The sequence below is a fragment of the Hemitrygon akajei genome, chromosome 2, assembly GCF_048418815.1.
Source record: "Hemitrygon akajei chromosome 2, sHemAka1.3, whole genome shotgun sequence".
Classification (NCBI taxonomy): domain Eukaryota; kingdom Metazoa; phylum Chordata; class Chondrichthyes; order Myliobatiformes; family Dasyatidae; genus Hemitrygon; species Hemitrygon akajei.
In genome coordinates this window covers 212,064,113-212,077,059 of record NC_133125.1, presented here as the reverse complement: position 1 = coordinate 212,077,059, position 12,947 = coordinate 212,064,113, and the positions used below count along the sequence as shown (strand labels likewise).

General features: G+C 44.2%; 1 pseudogene; it reads left to right on the top strand.

The window, feature by feature from the left end:
- LOC140720533 (butyrophilin subfamily 1 member A1-like) overlaps positions 1-12,575 on the top strand; it is a 42,275-nt pseudogene extending 29,700 nt beyond the window's left edge.
- The last annotated feature ends 372 nt before the right edge of the window (positions 12,576-12,947 follow it).

Below are 12,947 nucleotides of genomic sequence, written 5' to 3'. Positions count from 1 at the left end.
CAGGCCATTCAGCCCACAATGTTTTGCCAACCATTTACCTACTTCAAGATCAATACAACCCTTCTCTCCCACTTAACTCTCATTTTTTTCTTTCATCCATGTGCCTATCTCACAGTCTCTTTAATGCTTCCAATATGTCTGCCCCTACCAGCACACCTGGCAGTGCCGAGGTGTATGCCGAGGAACTTAAAGCTGTTCAGGCTCTCAACTCCAGATCCGTTTACGTCTATAGGGTTTACCCTGTCTCCATTCTTCAAGCAGTCCACAACATTGAGGGAGAAGTTGTTTTCTTGATACCACTGTGTCAGGCTGATGACTTCTTCTCTGTAGGCTACCTGGTTATTATTTAATCTAACTCTGTAACATCAGTGTGGATCTGTAAGTACCAACCTTTGTTTCAAGACCTGTTTCCTTGTGAGATATTGCATGGGGAAAGGCTCTTTCAAACTGTACAAAGATGTGACATTCAATTTAATCACACAGCAAACACAAACCGTTTTTGCTTGAATTTACATAATATAAGTGACTTGCAACTTTTCAAAATGGGGAATAAAGGAAGAACAACCTGATGTTCATTTCCCATGCCTCCAGAGTCATAAAAAGAATCACAGAGCAATACAGCACAGATACAGCGGGACATTGATAGCGTCAGCTCAACAAGCTTTTTGAGGATGTGACTAAACACATTGATGAAGGAAAAACTGTAGATGTAGTGTATATGAATTTCAGCAAGGCATTTGATAAGGTACCCCATGCAAGGTTTATTGAGAAAGTAATGAGGCATGGGATCCAAGGGGACATTGCTTTGTGGATCCGAAATTGACTTGCCCACAGAAGGCAAAGAGTGGTTGTAGACAGGTCCCATTCTGCATGGTGGTCGGTGACCAGTGGAATGCCTCAGGGATCTGTTCTGGGACCCTTAATCTTCGTGATTTTTTATAAATGACCTGGATGAGGAAGTGGAGGGAGGGGTTAGTAAGTTTGCTGATGACATAAAGGTTGGAGGTGTTGTGGATAGTGTGGAGGGCTGTCAGAGTTTACAGAGGGACTTTGATAGGATGCAAAACTGGCTGAGAAGTGGCAGATGGAGTTCAACCCAGGTAAGTGTGAAGTGGTTCATTTTGGTAGGTCACATATGATGGCAGAATATAGTATTAATGGTAAGACTCTTAGTAGTGTGGAGGATCAGAGGGATCTTGGGGTCTGAGTTCATAGGATGCTCAAAGCAGCTGCACATGTTGACTCTGGGGTTAAGAAGGCATGCGATGTATTGGCAAGCGGTAATGTTGCAGCTATATAGGACCCTCGTCAGACCCCTTGGAGTACTGTGCTCAGTTCTGGTCGCCTCACTACAGGAAGGATAGGGAAGCCATAGAAAAGATGCAGAGGAGATTTGCAAGGATGTTGCCTGAATTGGGGAGCATGCCTTATGAAAACAGGTTGAGTGAACTCGGCCTTTTCTCCTTGGAGCGACAGAGGATGAGAGGTGACCTGATAGAAGTGTATAAGATAATGAGAGACATTGATCGTGTGGATAGTCAGAGGCTTTTTCCCAGGGCTGAAATGGTTGCCACAAGAGGACACAGGTTTAAAGTGCTGGGGAGTAGGTATAGAAGAGATGTCAGGGATAAGTTTTTTACTCAGAGAGTGGTGAGTGTGTGGAATGGGCTGCCAGCAACGGTGGTGGAGGCGGATATCATAAGGTCTTTTAAGAGACTTTTGGATAGGTACATGGTGTTTAAAAAAAAGAGAGCCCAGTAATTTCTAAGGTTGGGACATGTTCAGCACAACTTTGTAGGCCGAAGGGCCTGTATTGTGCTGTAGGTTTTCTATGTTTCTAACCGTTAGTTGTTAAAGTTAGGTTTAAAGGCTTCTGCATGTCCTAGCTCACTGAGATGTAGATGTCTTTCTTAAGGAAAGACACTGGCTGATGTATGGTCACACAAACATCAGTATTAACCAAATATGTTGAAGGAGTGTAGGCCTTGCACTGAGGATGGTAGGGCACTGAAGAGTGTGGGAGAACAGCAGGATCTCCTCCCTTGGAGTGTCAGACACCCTGAGCCAATAGGCTGGTCCTGGACTTATTTCCACTTGACATGATTAACTTATTATTATTTAATTATTTATGGTTTTATATTGCTATATTTCTACACTATTCTTGGTTGGTGCGGCTGTAACGAAACCCAGTTTCCCTCGGGATCAATAAAGTATGTCTGTTTGTCTGGGAAAATAGATCCATGAATTCTTGAAAGTGGCATCACAGACAGACAGGGTCATCAAAAGATCTTTGGAAAATTGTCCTTCTTAAATCAGAGTATTGAGTGTTGAAGCTGGATGTTATGTTGAATTTGAATAGGGTGCTGGTGAGGCTAAATTCGGACTGTTGTGTGCAGTTCTGATCACCCACCTACAGGAAAGATATCAATAAGATTGAAAGAATACAGAGAAAATTTACAAGGATGTTGTCAGGACTTCAGGATCTGAGTTGTAGGGAAAGTGTAAATAGGTTAGGACTTAATTTCCTGGAGCACAGGAGAATGAGGGGAGATTTGATAGAGGTATACAACATTATGAGTGGTACATATAGAGTAAACCAAGCAGGCTTTTCCACTGAGGTTGCATGAGACTACAACTAGAGTTCATAGGTTAAGGGTGAAGGGTGAAATATTTAAAGGAGAAATTGAGGGGGAACTTCTTCATCAAAGGGTGGTGTGAGTGTGGAACGAGCAGCTAGCAGAAGTGCTGGACGTAGGTTGAATTTCAGCATTTAAGAGCAGTTTAGGTAAGTACATGGATGGGAGGGATATGGAGTGCAGGTTGATGGGATTAGGCTGACTGACGTTTTGTGGACTAGATGAGCTGAAGGGCCTGCTTCTACCCTGTAGACACAGAGAACTCTGTGGAGATGTCGACTGCAGGATATCAATTGACTGACAAACCAAGAGAATGACCCTGCTGTTTCCCTCCAACCGAGGAAGCGCAGTCTGGTCCTCCATTTAATATTTCTATGAAAAGATCACTTCTCCATCAGCACAGCACCCCACGGCATTGCATTGAAATGGAGTCTGAACGTTGAGCCTGAGTCTTTCACTTATGTTCACCTCCTCTGCCAGGGAAGTGAGGTTACCCACCCTAACCTTGGGCTATCATAGAAAATGACCAATAACATTGCACCAATAAGGTTATTAAAGTATATTTTTCTTAATTTTTTAGGCCACTGGAAACCTCTTGTTGAGTCAGGTAAGTCATAATATTTAACAGAAATGTTATGAAAATGTTGAGGAACGTAGATTCCCTGTGCACCATCAGTTTAAACTCATCTAAGCTGCAGAATGGTGAGAGTCAGAACAAACAGCGACAGGGCATAGTTAGAGAGGGTGGGAAGTAGATTGGAGGGATATCACCAAGGAAGACCATCTCAGTGTTATCATATGATAGATGTCTGAGTCAGTGAGCCCTCTGGAAGCTGGAGGCCAGACATGTCCTGAGGCTGGAGGACTGACTGTGAGTGAGTGGGTGGATGGGAACGAGGGAGCAATGGCCTGGCTTTACTCTTATTGTTGTTAGTGGAGGTGGTGTTGGTGGAGTTGGTGTTGGTGCTAATATTCTTGTTGCATGTGCTCTTCTGAACATTTTGGTCAAATTATGTTGGCCCTGGAATGTGCAGTGACACTGGTGGGGTGTCCCCAACATATCCTCAGGATGTGCTGGTTGTTAACACAAGTGAAGCATTTCACTGTATGTGTCAATGTACATGTGATAAATAAATGAATCTGAATGTAGTAATGGGGGGATGTCTGTCATGCTGTGAATAAAACTGAAATGTTGAAAATAATTAACAACAATATGATGTAAGAGCATAAAGAGGCCATTTGGCCCTTTGGTCTGATCCACCACTCCATCATGGATGATTTATTATCCATTTTAACCCTACCATCTCTGTGCAACATTTCACCCTGACTGATCAGGAACCTATGAACCTTCATTTAAAAATACCCAAAGACCTGGCCGACCCAGTCGTCTGTGGCAATGAAATCCACAGATTCACCACAAACCTGCTGAAGAAATTTCCTCATCGTCTCTCTTCTGGGGGGATGTCCTTCTATTCTGAGACTGTGCCCACTTGTCCCAGACCCCACCCCCACTATAGGAAACATCCTCTCCTTCTCCCCTTTATGTGAGCCTTTCAAGATGTTAGAGATTTCATTGAGATTCTCTCTCCCCCACCTCCTCCAACACACCCATTCTTCCAAACCCCTGCAAATACAGCCTCAGAGCCATCAAACACTCCTCATGTGTTGACCCTTTCATTCCTGGAATCAGATTATATTTCAGTCCCTTTGCACCCATACAACTTGTGATTTTTTAGAACAGTGTCTGTGCTGGGGTTGTCTACTTTGGAAATCAGATTCGGGTGAGACTTCAACTTTACGTGCCCCCAGTTAGTGTAATTATGCAGTCTGTTCTACACCCTTCAACCTAGTTACAACATGACCTACCTCGAGGGCGACCCAGCTAAATCCAATTTCAAATTTGATCGTTGCTCTCTCAAAGAAAAATGAAGATTAGCTTTACTTGTCACATGTACATCAAAAACACAATGAAATGTGTCCTTTACATCAAATAGAATCAGTGAGGATTGTGTTGCCCCTTAACTCAAATGATGTATTTCACTGTATGTTTTGATGTAAAATGATGAATTAGTTGTGGGCATGCTACACTGGCACCGGAGCATAACGATGCTTGCGAGCTGTGCCCAGTACATCAGACTGTGTTGGTCACTGATGCAGAGGTGCATTTCACTTTGATTTCATGTTTCGATGTACATGTGACAAATAAAACTAATCATAAACTTCCAATTCAAATGAAGGTTGAACATTATGAGGAGAACTGCATGGTAATTCAATGTACAGGGAAAGTTTTTCCATACTAACTGGCTGTTTTTGTTTCCAGATTGGGAGATCATGTGTAAAAATCCAGGTAAGATTGATTACGATGGGTATTTTGGCTCCATCTGATGTCGCATCAGAATCAGAGTCAGGTTTGTCTACATCTGCGGCATATGTTGAGAATACTGTGGTCTTGTGGCAGCAGTACATTCCAATGCATCATAATAAAGAACATAGTGATCATAGGTTCACTGTGGCAGTGGGGAAGAAGCTGTCCCTGAATGTTGGGTGTGTGTCTTCAGGCTCCTGCACCTCCTCCTCTGACGGTAGCAATGAGAAGAGGGCAAGTCCTGGGACATTGTGCTTCCTATGATGGATGGTACCTTTTTCAAAATTCAAAGTACATTATTATCAAAGTATGTACATGTTATACAACCTTGAGAGTCAACTACTTGCAGGCAGCCACAAAACAAAGGAACACAATAGAACCCACTGAAAGAAACCGCACAGAACAAAGACCATCAAACACCCAATGTGTGAGAAAAGATCAAATTCTGCCAACAGTAAAAACGTAAACAAATCACAGGTGGAGTCTCCGAAAGTGAATCCACAGCCACGGAGCCAGTTCAGCAGCACAACTGCATCACCTTTATATCTCCGTGATGGTGAGGAGGCTGGTGCCCATGATGGAGCTGGCTGAGTTTACACATTTCTGCAGCTTTTTTCCCATCCTCTGCAGTGGCCCCTCTACCAGACAGTGATGCAACCAGTTTGAATGCTTTCCGCAATACCACTATTGAAATTTGCCAGTGTCTTTTGGAACATACCAAGTCTCATCAAACAAAAGAAAGATAGTCATTGTCAGACAGACAGACAGACAGACATACTTTATTGATCCCGAGGGAAATTGGGTTTCGTTATAGTTGCACCAACCAAGAATAGTGAAGAAATATAGCAAAATAAAACCAGAAGTAATTAAATAATAATAAGTAAATTATTCCAAGTGGAAATTAGTCCAGGAGCAGCCTATTGGCTCAGAGTGTCTGACACTCCGAGGGAGGAGTTGTAAAGTTGTAAAGTAAAATCCTCTTTTCAGACACCACCGTCAGAGAGTCCAATTCCACCCCCACAACACCACTGGCCTTGCGAATGAGTTTGTTGATTCTGTTGGTGTCTGCTACCCTCAGCCTGCTGCCCCAGCACACTACAGCAAACATGATAACACTGGCCACCACAGACTCGTAGAACATCCTCAACATCATCCAGCAGATGTTAAAGGACCTCCATCTCCTCAGGAAATAGAAACGGCTCTGACCCTTCTTACAGACAGCCTCAGTGTTCTTTGACCAGTCCAGTTTATTGTTAATTCGTATCCCCAGGTATTTGTAATCCTCCACCATGTCCACACTGACCCCTTGGATGGAAACAGGGGTCACCGGTGCCTTGGCCCTCCTCAGGTCCACCACCAGCTCCTTAGACTTTTTCACATTAAGCTGCAGATGATTCTGCTCGCACCATGTGACAAAGTTTCCCACCGTAGCCCTGTACTCAGCCTCATCTCCCTTGCTGATGCATCCAACTATGGCAGAGTCATCAGAAAACTTCTGAAGATGGCAAGACTCTGTGCAGTAGTTGAAGTCCGAGGTGTAGATGGTGAAGAGAAAGGGAGACCGGACAGTCCCCTGTGGAGCCCCAGTGCTGCTGACCACTCTGTCTGACACACAGTGTTGCAAGCGCACGTACTGTGGTCTGCCAGTCAGGTAATCAATAATCCATGACATCAGGGAAGCATCCACCTGCATCCCTGTCAGCTTCTCACCCAGCAGAGCAGGGCAGATGGTGTTGAATGCACTGGAGAAGTCAAAAAACATGACCCTCACAGTGCTCGCCGGCTTGTCCAGGTGGACATAGACACAGTTCAGCAGGTAGGCGATGGCATCCTTAACTCCTAGTTGGGGCTGGTAGGCGAACTGGAGGGGGTCTAAGTGTGGCCTAACCATAGGCCGGAGCTGCTCCAGAACAAGTCTCTCCAGGGTCTTCATGTTGTGGGAGGTCAATGCCACCGGTCTGTAGTCATTGGAGCCACTGGGGTGTGGCCTTCTTTGCCTTATTTGTAATTGCATCAAGCTCTTGGGCCCTGGCTAGACCTTCCGAGAAATAGACACACAGGAACTCGAAACCGCTCACCCTTCCCCCTACTGATTCCTCAATGGTGGGTGTTCTCTCAACTTCCTCTTTCCGAAGTCTACAATCAATTCCTTAGCCTTACTGACAATGAGTGCAAGGTTATTGTTGTAACACCACTCAACCAGCTGATCTGTCTCACTCCTGTACTTCTCCTCATCACCATATGTAATAGTTGTGTCATCAGCAAATTTACAGATGTTGTTTGTGCTGTGCCTGGATACACATTAATGGATGCAGAGAGAGTAGAGCAGTGGGCTAAGCACACGTCCTTAAGGTGCACCAACGCTGTTGATTGTCCATGAGGAGGACAATGTTATTTCCAATCTGCACAGGCTTTTAGTCAAGGATCTAGTTGCAGAGGAAGGTCCAGGGTTTGGAGCTTGTTGATTAGAATGAAGGATATGCTTTTGTTGCAATCAATAAACAGCAGCCTGACGTAAGTACTACTGTTGTTCAGATGACCTAAGGCTGAATGGAGAACCAGTGAGATTGCATCTACTGTAGACTGATTATGGCAATTGGCAACTCTCAGTGGGTCCAGGTCCCTGCTTAAGCAGGAGTTGATTCTAGTTATGACCAATCTCTCAAAGCACTTCATCACAGTAGATGTGAGAGCCACTTGGAAATAGTCATTACCAGCTCACCCTGCTCTTCTTGGACACGGGTGTGATTGTTGTCCTTATGAAGCAGATGTGAAACTGACTGCAGCAGTGAGAGATCGAAGATGTCCTTGAACACTCCCACCGGTTGGTTGGCACAAGTTTTCAGAGCCCTACCAGGTACACCATCAGGGCCTGACACCCAAAGTGTTCTCACCCTCTTGGAAAATGTTCTGACATCAGCTTCCTAGGTGGAGATCACAGGGTCACTGTATGCTTTATGAATTTGCACAATTGTAGTTTTATTTTCCCTTCAAAGCGTGCATAAAAGTCATCAAGTTCTTCTAGCAGTGAAGCATCACAGCCACACATGATGATAGCTTTTGCTTCATGGGAAGTAATGCCCTGCAAACCCTGCCAGAGATGATGTACATCTGATTCCATCTATAACCTCAATCGGAATTGCCTTTTTGGTCTTAAAATAGGCTTCCATAGGTCGTACATCGACCTTGAATAATTCTGGATCATCATTCTTGAATGCCAGAGATCTGGTCCTCAGCAAACTATGAATCTCCTGGTTTATCAACAGCTTTGGGTATATAGTTCTTAAAGGCATACACTCATCCATTAAGGTCTTGATGAAGTTGGTGACAACTGTGCCGTACTCATTCAGATTCAAAGATAAATCCTTGAATATTGTCTAGTCCACTGACTCAAAGCAGTCCTGTAAGCACTCTTCTGCCTCCCTTGTCCATGCATTCTTGGTCCTCACCACTGTTGCTGTTAGTCTCTGTCTATACACTGGGAGTAGAAGTACAGTCAGTTGATCAGACTTTCCAAAGTGTGGGTGTGAGTGGCATTGTAAGCATTCTTCATGGTGGTATAACAGTGGTCATGTTTGTTGGCTCCTGGGGTTCCACAGGTGATATTTCGGTGGTAGTTATTCAGAGACTTCTTCAAGTTGGCCTGGTTAAAGAACCAGGGACAATGATTGGGACGGCTTTGGGGTGTGTTTTTGTGCTTGCTGAGCTTAGCTCCTCCAGTCATTCCCTGACATTGGCCTGAAGTGGAATGTACACAACTACCAGAATTTTGGTAGAAAATTCCCTCAGCAGATTAAAATGATGATATTTGACCGCCCGATGTTCCAGGTTGGGTGAGCAGTACTGGGATAGAACTACCACCTTTGTGCACCACAATGAGTTAATCATAAAGCATATTCCACCGCCGCTGCTTTTAAATGACAGAATAGTCCTGTCTTTGCGGAGAATGGTGAAGCTGCATCTAAAATGGAGGGTGGTAGCCATGTTTCTGTGAAGCAGAGTACACAGCAGTCGTTCCCTGATGTCCCTCTGGTACAGTAACCTTGCTCTGAGATCTTCAGTTTCATTTTCCAGGAACTGTACATTCACCAGCAGGATAGTCAGCAGTGGAGCGCTAAAGCTCTGCATTTTAATCCTGTCTGGGTAGACCGGCTCGGCTTCTGCAGTCTAGTTTCTGAAAGGGGAAATGCACTCTTGAACTGGCTCTGCATTCTGGGATCCACCAATTATGAGTCTCGACAGAATTTTTACGTGTCTTAAAATGATGTGATTACTGTGGCTGTGATTGTGGACTTCAGCTGTGGTAGTCTTCAATGGGAAAATTTGACAATTCCAATTGGAGGTGCACACAAAGAGTCGCTGAATATTGGCACCATCTTGATGATCCATTTTGATCCATAAGCACCAGAATATGTATTTGAAAAGATCCCTCTCAACCCCCATGATGGGTACTTTGCAGTTTCTGATCTAGTGCTGCTGAAGAGGCTTCAGACACAGTTGGTATAAAAGGAAACAGGAAATGCACCATCTAAATGTTCCAGCTGGAATGAACGGCCAGTTGATGGCAGCTGCAGGGATGTAATATTGCCAGGAGCCAGAAATGAAGAGTTGCAACACCATCTCTTAATAACTCTGGGATTTCCCTGCCGTGAGAGTGAGACCCACCCACAAATGTGCCTCAGCATCTGTCATCCACTCTCTGCCCGACTCTTGTTGCCCTCCATTCCTTCCAGGTTGCATTCTTGTTTCTATTGATCTCATTCACTGATCATGTTGCTACTCAGTCTCTTTGGATCTCAGCTGCTTAACAACATATCAAATGCCATCTCTTTCCAAATCATTACTGAGCTTTGTCTCCAACTACCAGACTGCGTCCATTTTTTCCCTTGCAAGGAGCAGGAATGCATAATGCCTCATCAGTCTAATCCCACCTCCTATCATTTCCTGTTGATGACCATCTATGTCAGTGTCAGGCCACCCATCCTGAGAAGTGAGATCCTAGAACGCTGCCTTTCTATGACTCCAGGTTCCTCTTTCTCAGACTATCAGTGTAGAGCAGTTGGATCTAATTCCTGATTCCCTCCTCAAGCCTGTTTTGGAGAGTTTACCCATCCCATTCATGTGTGTGCCCTGGCAAAGGTGTTCTCCTGGTCCAAGCTGACCAGGCAAGTATCCGCCCACTCTCTTGTACGTAGGTAGTTTGTATCTGTGAGGATTGCATAGAACATATATGTCAAACTCAAGGCCCGCGGGCCAAATCCGGCCCGCGGTGGAATTATCTTTGGCCCGCGAGATAATATCTAATTACTATTAAAGCTGGCCCCAGTAATCGAAGCGCCTATGGCGTATGATATGGCTAATGCTGAGTTTATTCAGGTACCAGGTTTTCAGGGTTTTTAGTGTTTATTCGGCAGTCTTGCTCGGCAGTCTTCTTCATAAGAAACGGAATTTGTAAAGTGAAACACTTTGTAGTTATAGCAGAGTCTGAGACACATGAGAGCAGGCTGAAAAAACGGAGGCAACGAAAGCTGCGTTTGCACGCGTCCGACTGATCCGGCCCACATGAAGCTGCATTTTGCTCAATCCGGCCCGTGACCTAAAATGAGTTTGACACCCCTGGCATAGAACATAGAACAGTACAGCACAGCAACCAGCTTCCACCACAATGTTGTGCAGAACCAATTAAATTAGTGATCGAGTGACCAACTGAACGAATCTCCTCAGCCAACATAATGACCATATCCTTCCACTTTCCTCACTTGCAAAAGTCTATCTAAACAACCCTAGAAAGTCTGTAAATTTTATTTTTGTAAGTCATTTTCAATATGAATAAAGTATATTTTAATCCAAAAACGTATCAGGACTACAAAGTAATAGTATGAAGGGGACTGGGACTGATTGGGATTGCTCTGCTGGAGCCTGACACAGTCTGAGGATCACAATGAGGAACTGCAAACAGTCCTTTCAGGTGAGGCAACAAGCATGTCCACACCATCTGCCAAAAGTGGGATTTCCAGGTGGCCAACTGTTTTAATTCCTATTCCCACATGTCAGTCCATGGCCTCCTCTTCATTACCATGAGATTGATCGCTCTCAGGTTGGAGGAGCAACACCTCATATTCCATCGATTTAGCTCCAACCTGATGGCATGATTATCAATTTCTCCAACTTCTGGTAATTTGTTCCCCATTCCCCTTCCCTCATCGTCAATTTCCTATGCCGGCCACGTAAATAGATTAAAATTATTTATTTATTCTCCTCATCTGCCTATCACTCCTCCTGGGTTCCCTCTTCTTTCCCTTTCTCACAAGTTCCTCTCTATTCTCTATCAGATTCCTTCTTCTCCAGCCATTTACCATTATCACCTATCACCTCCCACCTCCTTATTTCCTGCCACTCCCCTACCCACCAACTTCACCTATCAAGTTCTAGCTTCCCTGACATCTAGTTTCCTGTCTGATCCTTCACTTACTGACCTGGTGCTCTGGTTCCCAGCCCCCTGCAAAACTGGTATAAACCATCCTGAGTAGCTTTAGCAAACCCCCTGGCCAGGATATTCCCATTTCAGTTCAGGTTGCAACCCATCCATCTAGTACTCTAACCTAATTACAGGACAACTTTTAAAATGACCAATTAAGCTACAAACCGGTTAATGGGGAGAATGTACAAACTGCTCCCAGACGGCGCTGGAATTGAACGCTGAACTCCGTAATGCCCTGAGCTGTCATAGTGGTGAACTAATTGCTATACTACTGTGACAAATATGTAATTTGATAATAAATTTGCTTTGAATTTGATGTTTTAATTGAATGTTGCTGCTGGTTACTCTCAGCTTATAACCTACATTATAACTGTTATCAATTTTTCCCATTTCTTGCAGCCTCTATAAAACTGGACACAGAAACAGCACATCGACAACTGGAGATTTCAAAGGATCAGAAGAGTGTGAGACTGACGAACTCCCAGACAGATGTTCCTGAAAATGAGGAGAGGTTTACAGCCTGGGAATGTGTGTTGGGATCAGATGGATTCACATCAGGGAAACATTATTGGGAGGTAGAAGTTGCGGGAAATCACAAGTGGTCTCTGGGAATTGCTGGAGAGAATGCAAATAGAAAGGGTGACCTTACATTAAAACCAAAGAATAAATTCTGGTCCATTGGGCAAAATGAGAAAGAAATCCATGCAAACGATAATGATAAATTGGATATCTCTTATCAAGAGGTTCCCAGGAAGATAGGAGTTTATCTTGATTATGATACAGGGGTAGTTTCATTTTACGATGCAAACACCAGGTCTTTCCTCTACACATTCAATGAGAAATTCTCTGAGAAGCTTTACCCTTTCTTTCACACAACACATCAGAAGAGATGGCTGAAAATCTGTTCCAAGCAGGAAACAAAACCCAGTAATCATTCTAAAAATAATGTCATTTAACACAGCAGGTCTGTGCAATATGGATTAAGTATGTGTGGCTGAGAAGCTGGGGCAGGGGCAGGGCTTGGGTTCTTGGATCATTGGGATCTCTTCTGGGGGAGGTATGATCTGTACAAAAGGGGTGGGTTGCCATGAACCTGGGGGGGGGGCAATATTTTTGTGGGTGGGTTTGTTAGAGCTGTTGGGGAGGGTTTAAACTAATTTAGCAAGGGGGTGGGAACCAGAATGAAGGGACTCAGGTTAGGACAGATGGTAAGAAAGCAAAGATAGCGTGCAGTCAGACTGTCAGGAAGGGCAGGCAGATGATAGGACAAAACTGCAGTCAGCAGGGTGAGTATCAGTGCATTAGGGGAGCAGAATCAAAAAGGGTAGCAAATACGGTACTCAAAGTGTTATATCTTAATGAATCGAGAGTAAGAAATAGGGTGAATGATCTTGTTGCACTATTACAGGTTGTCAGGTATGAAGTTGTGGCCATGACTGAATTGTGGCTGAATCGTGGTTGCAGT